The following is a 14,164-nucleotide window of genomic DNA, read 5'->3' as shown; positions in this document are numbered from 1 at the left end:
ACTTCTTTTATCTTAGATAAAGTCTCCGAAAAAGGTAAATATTTCAGAATACTTCAGAGGGAACTCTTGATGCCTCAGAATCAGAAAGTTCTGATTGAGATGAAATGCCTGAAGTACAACTCTCATCCTATAATGTCTTCCCTTCTAACCAAAAATTAAATTGAAAAAAAACAGGAAACTCTTTTTCTTTTCTTACCTGTAGAAGTAGGCAAGAAAAAGGCAGAAAAAAAGTCATTAGCAAATTCCATCAAATCTTCCTTGTTCATAGAAACAGAAACAGGGAAAGCAAGAGTTTCTCACTATGTTAACTTTCACTGAGGACTCACTGGGAAAATTAATATCCCCTAGTAGGCAAACTCATCTCAGTTTCAAGGTCCCTATTTCAGCTAAATGAAGGATCTTCACCTGCACCTTTCACAGAAACTGACAAGAGTCTCTCTCCTTTCACCACCAATGGCATCCCTACAACCACAGAAGACATGACTATCCCATGGCCTTTGGTGGCTATAGGTGCAAGACCAGAGGGACCAGGGCAAAAAGTTGAGTGGTCTGGGTAACCAATGGTGATCACAGCTAAGCCACCCACCAGTGGCCGAGATGTCACAGGAAGCCAGACACTAAAAAACTCCCTTACAGCTTTCTTCTTCTTGTGAACAGGGGAAGATAAAACCATGGAGACCAGTATCTGTTCCCTTGGTTAAGCCAAGACTGAAACTGCAAAGATGGGTAGAGGAGCCTAAAAGGTTGAGAACAAGCCATTTTGAGGTAAGCAAACTAATGACAATCCTCTCACAAGCATAATACCCTGCCCTTAACACACAAACTTAAAAAACCTGAAGTAAAATTTTGTCAAAAAATAGAAAACTGTACACAAAATGTTCACTTCAGCACTCATACAGCAAAATTCCCTTAGTAATACATAGTTAGTGCAAAAGTAGTTTCCTAGCAACCATAATATTTCAGTCAAAAACACAAGTTTCCCTCAGAAAATAAAAACTGTGGAAGGTTTTCCCCAAAAGGGAACTAATCTGTTCCATCTTAAAAAATCACTAGTTGACCACCACTTACACTGGGCCCACTGAAAGAGCATAATTTCATGGCAAAAATCTCATCATTTAGGGGCTATAACTGCCCTTTTATATGGAGCTCCTCTCAAGCTCTGAATAGTTAGAGTACAAGAAAGGCACCCTTTCCCTGTGAAAGCTGATCAGTCAGTGTGGGTAGAACCCAGCTAGATTAGGCTATTACAACAGTGATCGAATGCTGAACATCAGCCATGATTACAATATGTAAAATCTCCATGGTCTAGCTTAACTGTTGCTGTGATTTATAAGTCACATTTGTATCCTCAAAGACATAGTTTCAACAATCATGATAGAGAGGATTATGACAGAATTTCTGATCATAAATAGCCTATTATATGTTCATGACATGGATGCTATGAAATTCACCTCAATGATTACAACTAGTGGACTAATCATAATTCTATGTATTGCAGACCTTTATCTCATCTATTAATACCAGTTACAAAAAAAAAATTGTAAGAGCACCAAGTGTTATACTGGTTTTTAAAGCCTTTGGAAGATGGTAAAGTACTTAGCACTGCCAAACAGGCAGAAATGAAGTGTCCCTCTGTAGAATTAATGGCTTTAAAAGCAGTTAGACATTTCATTCTGCCACATTTTTGCAATGAAGTTGTGACAGTTTTTAAAAGCTGTTTACCTACTGTCACTGTTATTTGATAGTTGATACTGTCTGCTGTTAATCCCTAGCATGAGATTTGATCTTAACATCATTTAGAAGTACTTTACATTGTGGCAATGTTAAGATTGGGTCTTGTTCTAGGGATGCGTTTAACAAGTTTCTCTTTTTTCTGCTTTCAGAGTGCAATCACAGTGTTCCATGCACTACATAACAGTTTTAAACAGATGTGATTATAATATGTGAAACCTCTTTGACAATGTTTACATTTTACTGTTATTTATAAGTCTTTCTTGACTACTAATAGTTTTATATGCATTTATCATTGATCAGAGACTCTACGACAGGTATATGAATGAAAATGAGGAAAGACCCTCATTTTGAAATATTATTCACGGTTACACAAATAATCAATCTTAATTTAAGAATAATGACTTGCAACACTATGTTGTAAGTATATTGTTTATATCAAATGAAAATAAAAGAGTCTGTTACAGCATTTGTCTTCATAGCAGTTGACATCTTTTATGAGGACTGTGATATCTCCACTCTGGGCCAGTAATTAAACAGCCTGAATCCTCACCACTGACACTGGAGAGGGATTTTCACTTGGAATACAAAAATGGATGCCCTCAGTGTTTCCAGATGCAGACCTCTCTGCATCAAGCATGATTTCCCTTAAGAGCACACAGGCTGCACACTCAGTCCAGGGTCTGGGTGTCTCTATATTTTTCTATCCAGTTCCCAAATAAAACTCCCCACTGGTACAGCTGTAGGGTTAAGTTCTCTGCCAAGTCTCCAGGCCAAGTCTTCCAGCACCCTCTTTGTGAAACCGGTGTTCCATATCCCTGCTCCAAGTAGCTAACACACACACTCTTTGAGATTTAATGTTCACACACACACACACACACACACACACACACACACACACACACACACACACACACACACACACACACACCTGGGAAAGGCAGGCACATATTACCCACTCTAACTACCTTTCCCAGACTATAAGATAGATTTGTTGCCACCAGTCAAGTTACTATATGGCTCTTAAAAGGGTATGCAATTATGCTGAGTGAAGTTAATATTAATATAAATGGGAACATTGACCAAACAGCCAAGTTTTCAGGAGTGGCCTCAGTTGTCATCAAATAAATATATGCATATACTCTCAAAGATTAAATATTTTCTAAAAGGACCAGCCACAATAAGAAGTTTAAATATCTTCTTCTTCTTTCGGCTGCTCCTGTTAGAGGTCGCCACAGCGGATCATCTTTTTCCATTTCTTCCTGTCCTCTGCATCTTGCTCTGTCACACCATCCACCTGCATGTCCTCTCTCACCACATCCATAAACCTTATCTTAGGCCTTCCTCTTTTCCTGTTACCTGGCAGCTTCATCCTTAGCATCTTTTTCCCAATATACTCTGCATCCCTCCTCATCACATGTCCAAAACAACATAATATTGCCTCTCTGGCTTTGTCTCCAAACCTTCTAACCTGGGCTGACCCTCTAATATACTTATTCCTAATCTGGTCCACCCTCGTCACACCCAGTGCAAATCTTAACATCTTTAACTCTGCCACGTCCAGCTCTGACTACTGCCTTTTTGTCATTGCCACTGTCTCCAACCCATATAACATAGCTGATCTCACTACCCTCTTGTAGACCTTCCCTTTCACTCTTACTGGTACTCGTCTGTCACAAATCACTCCTGACACTCTTCTCCACCCACTCCATCCTGCCTGTACTCTCTTCTTCACCTCTCTTCCACACTCACCGTTACTCTGAACTATTGACCCCAAGTATTTAAACTCATCCACCTTCGCCACCTCTACTCCTTGCATCCTCACCATTCCTCTATCTTCCCTCTCATTCACACACATATATTCTGTCTTAGTCCTACTGACCTTCATTCCTCTTCTCTCTAGAGCATATCTCCACCTCTCCAGGGTCTCCTCCACCTGTTCCCTATTCTCACTACAGATCACAATGTCATCTGCAAACATTGTAGTCCACGGGGACTCCTGTCTGAGCTTGTCTGTCAACCTGTCCATCACTATTGCAAATTAGAAAGGGCTCAGAGCTGATCCTTGATGTAACCCCACCTCCACCTTAAACTCTTCCGTCACTCCCACCGCAGACCTCACCACTGTCACACTACCCTCGTACGTATCCTGTACCACTCTTACATACTTCTCTGACACTCGCAACTTTCTCATACAGTACCACAACTGCTCTCGAGGCACCCTGTCATATGCTTTCTCTAAGTCCACAAAGACACAATGCAACTCCTTCTGACCTTCTCTGTACTTCTCCATCAACACTCTCGGAACCAACATCACATCTGTAGTGCTCTTTCCTGGCATGAAACCATACTGCTGATCAGTAATCATCACCTCCCTTCTTAACCCATCTTCCACTACTCTTTCCCATAACTTCATGCTGTGACTGATCAGTTTAATCCCTCTGTAGTTACTACAGCTCTGCACATCACCCTTATTCTTAAAAATCAGTACCAAAACACTTTTTCTTCATTCCTCAGGCAACCTCTCACTTTCCAAGATTTCATTAAACAATCTAGTTAAAAACTCCACTGCCATTTCCCCCCTAAACACCTCCATACTTCCACAGGTATGTCATCTGGACCAACAGCCTTTCCATTCTTCATCCTCTTCATAGCTATTCTTACATCCTCCTTGCTAATCCACTGCACTTCATGATTCACTATCCCCACATCATCCAACCTTCTCTCCCTCTCATTCTCTTCATTCATCAGCCCCTCAAAAAACTCTTTCCATCTGCTCAACACACTCTCCTCGCTTGCAAGTACGTTTCCCTCATTATCCTTTATCACCCTTACCTGCTGCCCATCTTTACTAGCTCAGTCCCTCTGTATAGCCAATCAGTATATGTCCTTTTCTCACTCCTTAGTGTCCAACCTTTCATACAACTCTTCATATGCCTTATCCTTAGCCTTCGCCACCTCTCTCTTTGCCATGCACCTCATCTCCTCATATTCCTGTCTACATTCTTCATCTCTCTGACATTCCCACTTCTTCTTCACCAACCTCTTTCTCTGTATACTCTCCTGCACTTCCTCATTCCACCACAAGGTCTCCTTGTCTTCCTTCCTCTTTCTAGATGTAACACCAAGCACCTTTCTAGCCATCTCCCTTACTAGCTCTGCTGTGGTTAGCAAGCTATTTGTAACTCTTCACTGCCACCCAGTGCCTGTCTTAGCTCTTCCCTGAACTCCAGCCCCTGGTCACTTACTACCACAAGGCAAGATGAAGTGGGTGAGTGGTCTTCCTCCTTTGTCAGTTTCCAGGAACAGAGTGCTCCTGAGACTTCAGTCTCCTCTAATATTAAAACATTATTTCTGTACAAAATGACATCACATACATCTGGTCATCTGACTTCTGGTTCCCATGCAACCCCCATTGCTAGAAGCTGTCAGGATTTAGCACCTATGTGTTACCATGCACACAGACAGAGTTTTGTTCAGATCTGCTGCTTCTCCTGGAAGTCATAAAACCATTTCAAACTTCTACCCTCCCAGAGTAGCAATTAGCTCCCTGCTAGAGACAATAAATAAGGCTTCCTAATACTTGGTTTCCCAGACATTTTGTCTCTGACTGGAACCATAACTGTAAGATACAAATTGTATGGCTTAATTTAATTTCAACTATTTTTCAAAGTTTGCTGCAACTGGATTGTGATTAACCTCTTCCATTTGAGTATCCTCTTTTAACAGTTACAATAATGCATGCATATTTCTTTTTTTTCAGCAGGTCACACTGTTGATACATTTTACACAAACAACTTTACAAATATATTTTTAAACACAAGAATCTGTACAAATCAGTTTGATACACAAATGACATCATTTTTTACTACATTTCAGCTAGCTGTGGTGGTATATGTTACACATCCACCATCCCACTTCTCCTGTCATAGCTGGCAGTACCTCCTATCAACACAGTGACCTCCTCCAAAGGAAAGCATATTTCCTTTCTATAGTACAGTTTTCAGTTGCAATAAGTGAACTTCACAATTTTAAATATAACTCCTCTGTGGTATACTCTGTCCCAAATTTTATTATAACATCCCTGCATCCATAAACATTTAATAAGTTACCAGATATGTCTTAAACCACCTTTGCTCAGGTGGCTTGCAATAAAGGATTCTTAATCCTCCATCTGGTTCTTGCTGATTTCGTATTCTTTCTCCACCTTAACAAATTTGGAAGAGTCCCCATATTCATAGTTACCATATATTCATGATTAGAGAGGCATCGCTTTTTTAAGTTAATCTTAGCTTTTTCAGTATCTATAAAAATTTCAAAACATCCTCTGCTTAGTAAAAGTATCATCATTGTTGTAAAAAAAACAATCTGTGTGTTAACCTGTATTTCTTACAGTCACCGACTATATCTGTGAACCTCTGTTGAAATGTCACAACCAAAAAAATCAAAATCTATGAGCACCATGCATTATACTACTGTCAATTTCCTTCATGGCTATCACAACTGCAGCAGTATGTACTCCTTTCTGTAAGCAGAGACAAAGTGTACCTGATTTGGCATATGGTCGCCATGGTTACCGTATGTCCTCTATGATATAAGTGCTGGCAACATGATTATCTTCACAATTTCCAGAGATGATTTCACAAATCCTGTCCTTTATGCCATATTATTGTTTAAAAAACCTCCATCAAGCTTAAGCCCTTTTTTCTCTTTCCAGTACTCATGAGTGCTTTGTTCTTCCTTCATGCCTTATCTTCCATCACGGCCTGCTTCTTCTGTACGTATTGTGCTTACTGACTCAAATTATCCAAGTTATTTGCACTCTCACCACCTGCTGCTGCTGAATGGGCATCATGCCAAATTGATGGTTGTATAAAATTCAATACTGTCAATTTCTAAAATTCTAATCTTATAATCTAATCATCCAACATGCATATTTGTGCCACAGTCTAAAATGCACCTCTTCCAAACACTTCATCATCTCATTAACATTCAGATGAATTACTACTCTGTCATCTCCAGGAGAGTGTTATGCATGTCAGACATCTTCTTGACTACCATCTTCTCATATTTCATCTTCTTCTGTGCTCATTAAACTGACTATCATTTCTTCAGCCATCACTAGTATCCCATGAAATTCACTATCTCGGTCAATGTCACTTGAATTTTGATCTTGATTTTTAAAAATATAACTTTAATTCTCCTCACACTGTGGATCAAACAGGAGGGACCATGAAACTTTCCTTCATATAGGTTTTCTTGTATGCTGGTACCTTACATGCTGAAAGTATTTGACTTTTTTTGCTATCATGACTTTCAGTGAACAGTCTGGATTTATTTCCTTAAGTACTAACTGAATGAATCTTCTTGCAGTTCATGGAGTTCGCAAATGTTTTCCTTAACACTACAGTCCAAACACATACATTTTCTAACAGACAATGTTCCTTATAGTGCACCTCTCAACCACATATAAATACTGAGGAAGCACCCCAAACACAGAGAAAAACAGGAAAATCAAAAACAATGTACAATCCTGCTGCAAAATACCTCCACACATGATAACTACACACAAAGTGACTTATTTGAAATATATTTTTTTCTAAATAGTACCTTTGTCCTACCAAAATGTTTACAAGGACTTAATTAGAACTAATACTACCCCATTCTGAACCTGCTTATATAATAAAGCAGTTATGTTTAATTTAAAGATGCTAATTTACACTAGACCTTGTATTATTTTGTATCAATGGAGCTGTTTTCCCTGCATATCTGCAGAAAAGGGGTTCTGCACTCAGACGGACTTCCCTGGAAAACAAATGAAAATAAACTAATAATAAATAATGGCTGAAAATATTAACTTCATGTGCAAGCTATAAATACTTTATTATGTTTTACTGTTTTCATATTTAAGTGGATACTAGACACATAAACGTATGACTTTCTCTTAAATGTATACAGCTATTATTATTTTGTCTGTTAATGTCTACATAAGTTAAGACTGATTGTCATAAGTGTATAATTATCATTCTGTGTCATGTTCTTTTTCATGTATGTTCACTGTGTGTGCCGTTAGTTATAATTGTGGCTGGAAAACATATCAGTACTCACTTATCTGGTTAACAATAAATAAATAAATACATTACTAAATAAATTAATGAATGGTAATAGCAATGAGCGATTTATTAGTGTGTTAATAACCCCATGAAATTGTATAATAACTGGATTGAAATTCCACTCAATTACTGAAACTGTCCCAGTTTTATACCATCGTGTGACAAAACTATGGTCATAACCAAACAACTCCTGCATTGCCAAAACAGAGGGTTGAACACAAATAAATGTCTAAACTTCTTTAATTAGGCCATAAAAGTTAAGCGCTTTCATTCCATTTAACACTTGCTTGAACTTCTTCAGAGCTATCATCAAAGCATTAAAAACATTTATATACAAATATAAAAATCACATGACCCAACTCAATCAACCAATTAAAAGTTAGTGGAACTACAGACAATTAACAAAATTAGCTGTTTCAACTTTAAAGTCAAAGAAATAGAAACAGAATCATTTAATCTGGGAAAACAAGTGGCATCTAACCTAATTTGCAATTTTAACCCACTCTTGGCAAGATGTTCATCAACCACGTATCCCGGGGATCATATATTATTTGGTCTAAAACAACAAAATGAAAAGCATGCTCTGAATTATGTTCTAAATGTTGAAACAGGGCATTTGTTTTTTTGTTGTTTCTCAGGCTGGACATGAGTCTCAATTAGTCAAATAAACAACCCAGCTTGAGTCACAGGAAAAATATGAGTTAAGTCCAGCCTTTTATGTTGGCATGATGAGCAAGAAGCTAAGGAATAGGATGTATGAACATGTTTTGTATATGAGGAACCACATATTGAATTTTGTTAACTGTCTGCAGTTCCGTTAACTTTAATTGGTTAATTGGGTTGGGTCATGTGATTTTTATAATTGTATATAAATGTTTTAATGCTTTGATGCCATATTATTGTTTAAAATTAACTCAAATATTTTTAAAAGTAACCATGGGGAAGATGTTTCAGCCAATGAAATAAAAGTACTTAACTTTTGTGGCCTAATTAAAGAAGTTTGGATATTTATTTGTATTCAACCCTCTGTTTTGGCACCGTAGGGGTTGTTTGGTTATAACTTTTTTTTCTTGTTGTAAAACTATGATTATCTCTTTGGCAATGCTGTAAAAGTTAGATTTTCTTCATTCATAAGAGATGAGAAAAGAACACATACTGAAGCGAAGTAACTTTTACTGAATACTTATGAAAATTCAATCTTAATAACCATAACATTGACACTAAAAATTTCATAAAAACTTGTCCCTGTGTCTTTCTGCAGCTTAAGATGATTAATTCAGTAGAGACAGTCTGTTTTATCCAGCTGTTAAGAATCAATACAAATATGTTGCTAAAAACCTACAGGCATTTCAGATGAACTCAAATATTTTTAAAAGTAACCATGGGGAAGATGTAATATATATCTCATCCCATGATGCAGGAAAGCTGAGTGACTGACAGAAGAAAATGTTAACCTTGCTCTTGTGTTAAGTAGGTTTTTCACCTCACTTTTCTGCACTGGCTCAGAAGTCACTACAGTAGAGACAGTATATCTGTGATGCCATCTGATTTGTTGTCTCGGTTTACCCTTACAACATCTGATAGATGTTCAGCCTCAAAACTGCTTTGTAAAATTAGAATATAACCTGTTATCTCCCATGACACACTTCACTCAACATTGTATCACCACTAAAATTTAGGCAGCTTCAATGGATCAATATAATCTCATATGATAAAAACAGTGGACTCGACCACACCACAAACTCTTTCAGACAAGGTGTAATCTATTAGATAAACAAATATAAACCAAATTAATAAAAAGAAAAAAATAAGCGCTTTCATCTCAGTGTTTAAAACTTCATCAGTTAATCATGGAAGCATTTCTACTTCCCTTTATATTATCCTAAACCAATCAGAATTGCTAAACACAGTGATGTATTAGCTAAGCCCCCAGCATAACTTCCAAAGCCAAGTAGTTCTTTTAAAAAAAGAAACTTGCAAGTTTAAACACTTACAAGTTAAAAAATACACAGTAACAAGTCTTAAGAAATAAGGCATACATATTAACAAATCAAACCAAATGTAATAACTCTTCAACTTTTAAAGGGCAATTTTTTTTAATTAAATAGAATGCATGCAATCTATGACTTGAATAAATATTATTGTTACTGTCTGGAGGAGTTTGCGGTCAAGTCCACTGTGTTTTTATACTAGTCTGTGCCTTCTAATCTCATAAGAGTTGTTAGGAGGCTCTAATTTTATGTTAACATAAGCAGGATATTTTCAGTAACAGTGTCATCTCTCATCCTAGTTCACTGGAAAGATCTTGGTGAGGTTCAAATGTTCATATGTAATAGAACACACACTCTCTCTATGGGCTCCAAACAAGCCTGAGGCATGACTTTAGACCTGCGATATAATGGAAATATCCTTTTTGAAATTTATTGACTATGTCATCAGAGACAAGGAAGTGGGCTAACAGTGACAGTAGTCTTTCTTGATTTCTTTTTTGTAAGATTTTCCCTTTGTGTCTGCTGACCATCAACTCCTTCCTATGAGCTGTGCATTCCCAGTTGCTGCAGTGTATCAAACCCTGTAGGGCCATGAGTAGGGGAATGCCAACCAGATGGTGCCATCATCCAAACAACTATCCGTATGCTACCAAGGCAGCAAGGAATGCCCTTGTCCCACTGACCTGAGCATCTGGCTTCACTTCTTCCAGACGAGGGCCTACTATCTTTTAGAACTAGAGTTTAATTGTCCTGAGACCAGAGAACTACACAGCATCCAGATTCCCCCACTGGACCAGGCCATCTGGCTGCAGACAACAAGGGGGGGTTCTATTAAGTTTTAGCCCTACCTTAAGGTAGTTGACATTAGCACCTGCATCACCTCAGGGGCATACTGCACCTTCCTCATGAATGCTCCAATGCACATGCAGCACCAAGTTCACAGCCATGGACTCTGTTATTTCAGTGCTGTGCAAGGTTCTGCTTAGATGGTGGCAATCAGCTTATTGAACCTACCTCTTCCTCCCATCATCATGGGAAATCAGTGTCCGCCACTCACTCCCATCTTCAAGTACTCCAAGTGGTTATTCAAGCTTCAGTCACCTGGGTCATAGTCAGGGCTTTATGCACCTTTGCTGCTGAACCAAGAGACAGTTTCTTGGTTTTTTTCATAATTTTTTTTTAACTCAGAAAATTATGAAATTTTCATCAGCAAGTTTAGAAATCTACATTAAGAGTTTTGGTTTCACAGCTTTCTGTCAAAGTGATCTAAAGTAGCTAAATGGGTGACTTATCAGTCATCCTGGGCATAAAAAGTAGGTCTCCACAGACGTCAGTTATTGGTCTCCTGTTGTGTCAATAGTCATTGGTCATAGACTGGGAAAAGTTATTTTGAGCAGTACACAGATGAAACATGAGCATTTTATTTTTAAGGTGGAAGCCAAGTTTAAAATGTCTTCCAATGTCTTCATCAGTCAGGCTTTTCCATTCAGCACAACATGCTTGGCATAGAGAGTTTGCCTTCATCTTATCCAGAGTGAATGAATATCAGTGTAGCACTGCACTTCTAGGTTAATAGAGGTGAAGCCCATTAAAAGCTTGGAGTATTCATGGTCCTGGCACTGTTGTGGGCTTGCTCACTTCATGTATCTGTATGCACTGCTGGACTGATTCCTAATAAACATGCAGACAATGTCATAAATGGCCTATGGCAAAACCAGGTTTCTGTTCTGACTACTAAATCCACAATCCATGTTGAGGATTACAAACACAGCACTACCGTTTCTTTCTCTACTGGCTTATGTTACACTAATACCATATTAAATCATGCAGTTTTATTAAGTGTTTAAGCTTCACAGGCTGCCATGATTTACAGCTAGCTGGAGATAGGGAACACACAATTACAAAATGCTCAGGATGTTGGGGTAAGCTTACAATTATTTTTCAATACAGTTCAGAATGCAGACATATCTGTCTCATTCAGAAAATCAACGAACCAACAAGAGAATAGTCTTAAAAAGAATAGAATCAAAAAACAACAAGATTCCACGTAGAAAAATTTATTCTAATAAAACATGTCTTAGCGCCTCGGCCACCACAGCCTTCAATGAGCACATAAATACTGGTGAAAAACATTCCCTTTTATACACCACATAATTGATCAAACAATTAAATCAATTTAACAATTAAACATTTAAAGAGACTCCAACCCTATACCCCAGTTAAAAAATCATTGAAGGCTGTGGTGGCCGAGGCGCTAAGACATATCTGTCTCATTCATTATCAAGTTTATGATAGTGATAAGCATTCATTCTGAAACTAAAAGCTCATATGGAACATTTGTATTCTAACTACTGTTGTACTTTCAAAATTATGAATGCTTACAAGAGAACTCTCAAACAAAAGTGGGCATTTAAGGACGGATTAAAAACACTCCATATGTCCCATAACAAACCTGATTGCTTTTGATATAACATACGATGATTTGGCATTTAACCTTACATGCAGCAGCAATATCTGTGGTAACTTTTTTTTTCAAATATATTTTACCTTGTTTCTGAAAATTACTTCATTTGTACTAATGTATGCAGTTGATGAATCATGGGCATTTTTGCACATATACACTACCAGTTCAGCAAGTAGCATAATCCATTTTCTAGTTTTCTTCCATATATTTTACTGGATATCATAGTTTCTGCATGGTAGATTAGATTCTGCCTAAGTAGTTGATGTCGAATAATCTTCTGTATCCCACCTTGTTTTGTGCTGAATCAGCAAATTTACTTGTATTATTCTGCACGTTTTAGTCTGCTAAACTGGTGTTACATTGGTACTGCTTACCACGCATGTCATCTGCGGAAAGGATGCTAGTCGTATCTCTGATATTCCAGTGGAATTACACTGCCAGATATACAAAATACATGTAATTTAATTAATTCTGTTCCTATACTATCAAAACCTTACTAATATGGTTTAACAAAGCTTGATAAAAGCTTAAGTAAACCAATCCAGTTTCATGCAATTACCTCATGTGACATCACATTTAGCAAGGCAGTGTCATGTTTTGAGGAGGGGAGTTCACATTTTGGAACGGAAGACTTCTAGTTGTTTGAGAGAAATCCTGTGCTTTTTATTCTCCTCTGGGTAGCCATAAAACCTGGCAAAAATGTATTTGATTGATGTAATAGTTTATTAACTGAACTAAGAAATAAAAAGCGAAACCATGTAATTAAGACTTCCTGTTCATGCAATGCATCCATCACAAATTTATTTTTTATAATGACACTGATTCCTATGACTGAATCCTTTGTTCATATACAAATATGGTGCAATGAAATTACTTGGTTTTGAGACACATTGTTAAATATCCAATGTACAGTTACTACAACGCAAATAGTTGTTAAGAGTGGTGTTCTAATGGGGACTGAGTTTATCTATCTCTTGCCATAATTTGTACACTTTGTGCAATACCCTTTTTATATATCTGGAGAATTGAAGACACACAGATCCAGATAGGGAATGCCTCAGTTATCATAAATATCCTGAATATCAGTGTTGACTTGCCTGCCATTTACATAATGATCACGTATCACAACCTAGATGTTGATACTATTACAGAATGCTGGAGGTTTTCGGCTCAAATTCAGTTAAGAGCTAATATTCCCTTTAATGACTTCATGATTCTAACAATGCTGAAACAGAAAGCTTCTCAGTGTGTGTGTGTGTGTGTGTGTGTGTGTGTGTGTGTGTGTGTGTGTGTGTGTGTGTGTGTGTGTGTGTGTGTGTGTGTGTGTGTGTGTGTGTGTGTGTGTGTGTGTGTGTCTGTGTGTGGTGTGTGTGTGTGTGTGTGTGTGTGTGTGTGTGTGTGTGTGTGTGTGTGTGTGTGTGTGTGTGTGCGTGTGTGTGTGTGTGTGTGTGTAATTTGACACTAGCTGCTGAAACATTTTTGAGAGTTGTGCAACAATTTTATCTCTGCATAACATCATGTGGGAGCAAGGAAACAAACTGCCTCCAAATACTAGTTTTCCCATTGCTAGACCAGAAAATATAATGTGTTTGGACTAAATTTATTTGTTAACTAAGTAAAGCCAGCAGACACAACTGTCTTTTTCAGGACTGACCCAGAAGCATGGTCTAGTCACATGACTTGTGCATTGTCACAGAGCAGTCAAACCCTGGACTACAGGAGGAAGTTTGTTAGCAGCTGCCAAACATTTCTGTGTAGGCATGTGTGTGATATTTCCAGAGCTGAACACAAGCAGCAACATATAATTTTCTTGGAAGGCAAGATGTCCCTTTGTGTAATTGGATGTTTGCTTTTTATTTTAAAAC

Source organism: Protopterus annectens, chromosome 7.part0 (genome assembly GCF_019279795.1).
Source record: "Protopterus annectens isolate FY-2018-M chromosome 7.part0, PAN1.0, whole genome shotgun sequence".
NCBI lineage: Eukaryota > Metazoa > Chordata > Ceratodontiformes > Protopteridae > Protopterus > Protopterus annectens.
The sequence above is the reverse complement of the archived record's forward strand: the minus strand, read 5'-3'. Positions refer to the sequence as shown.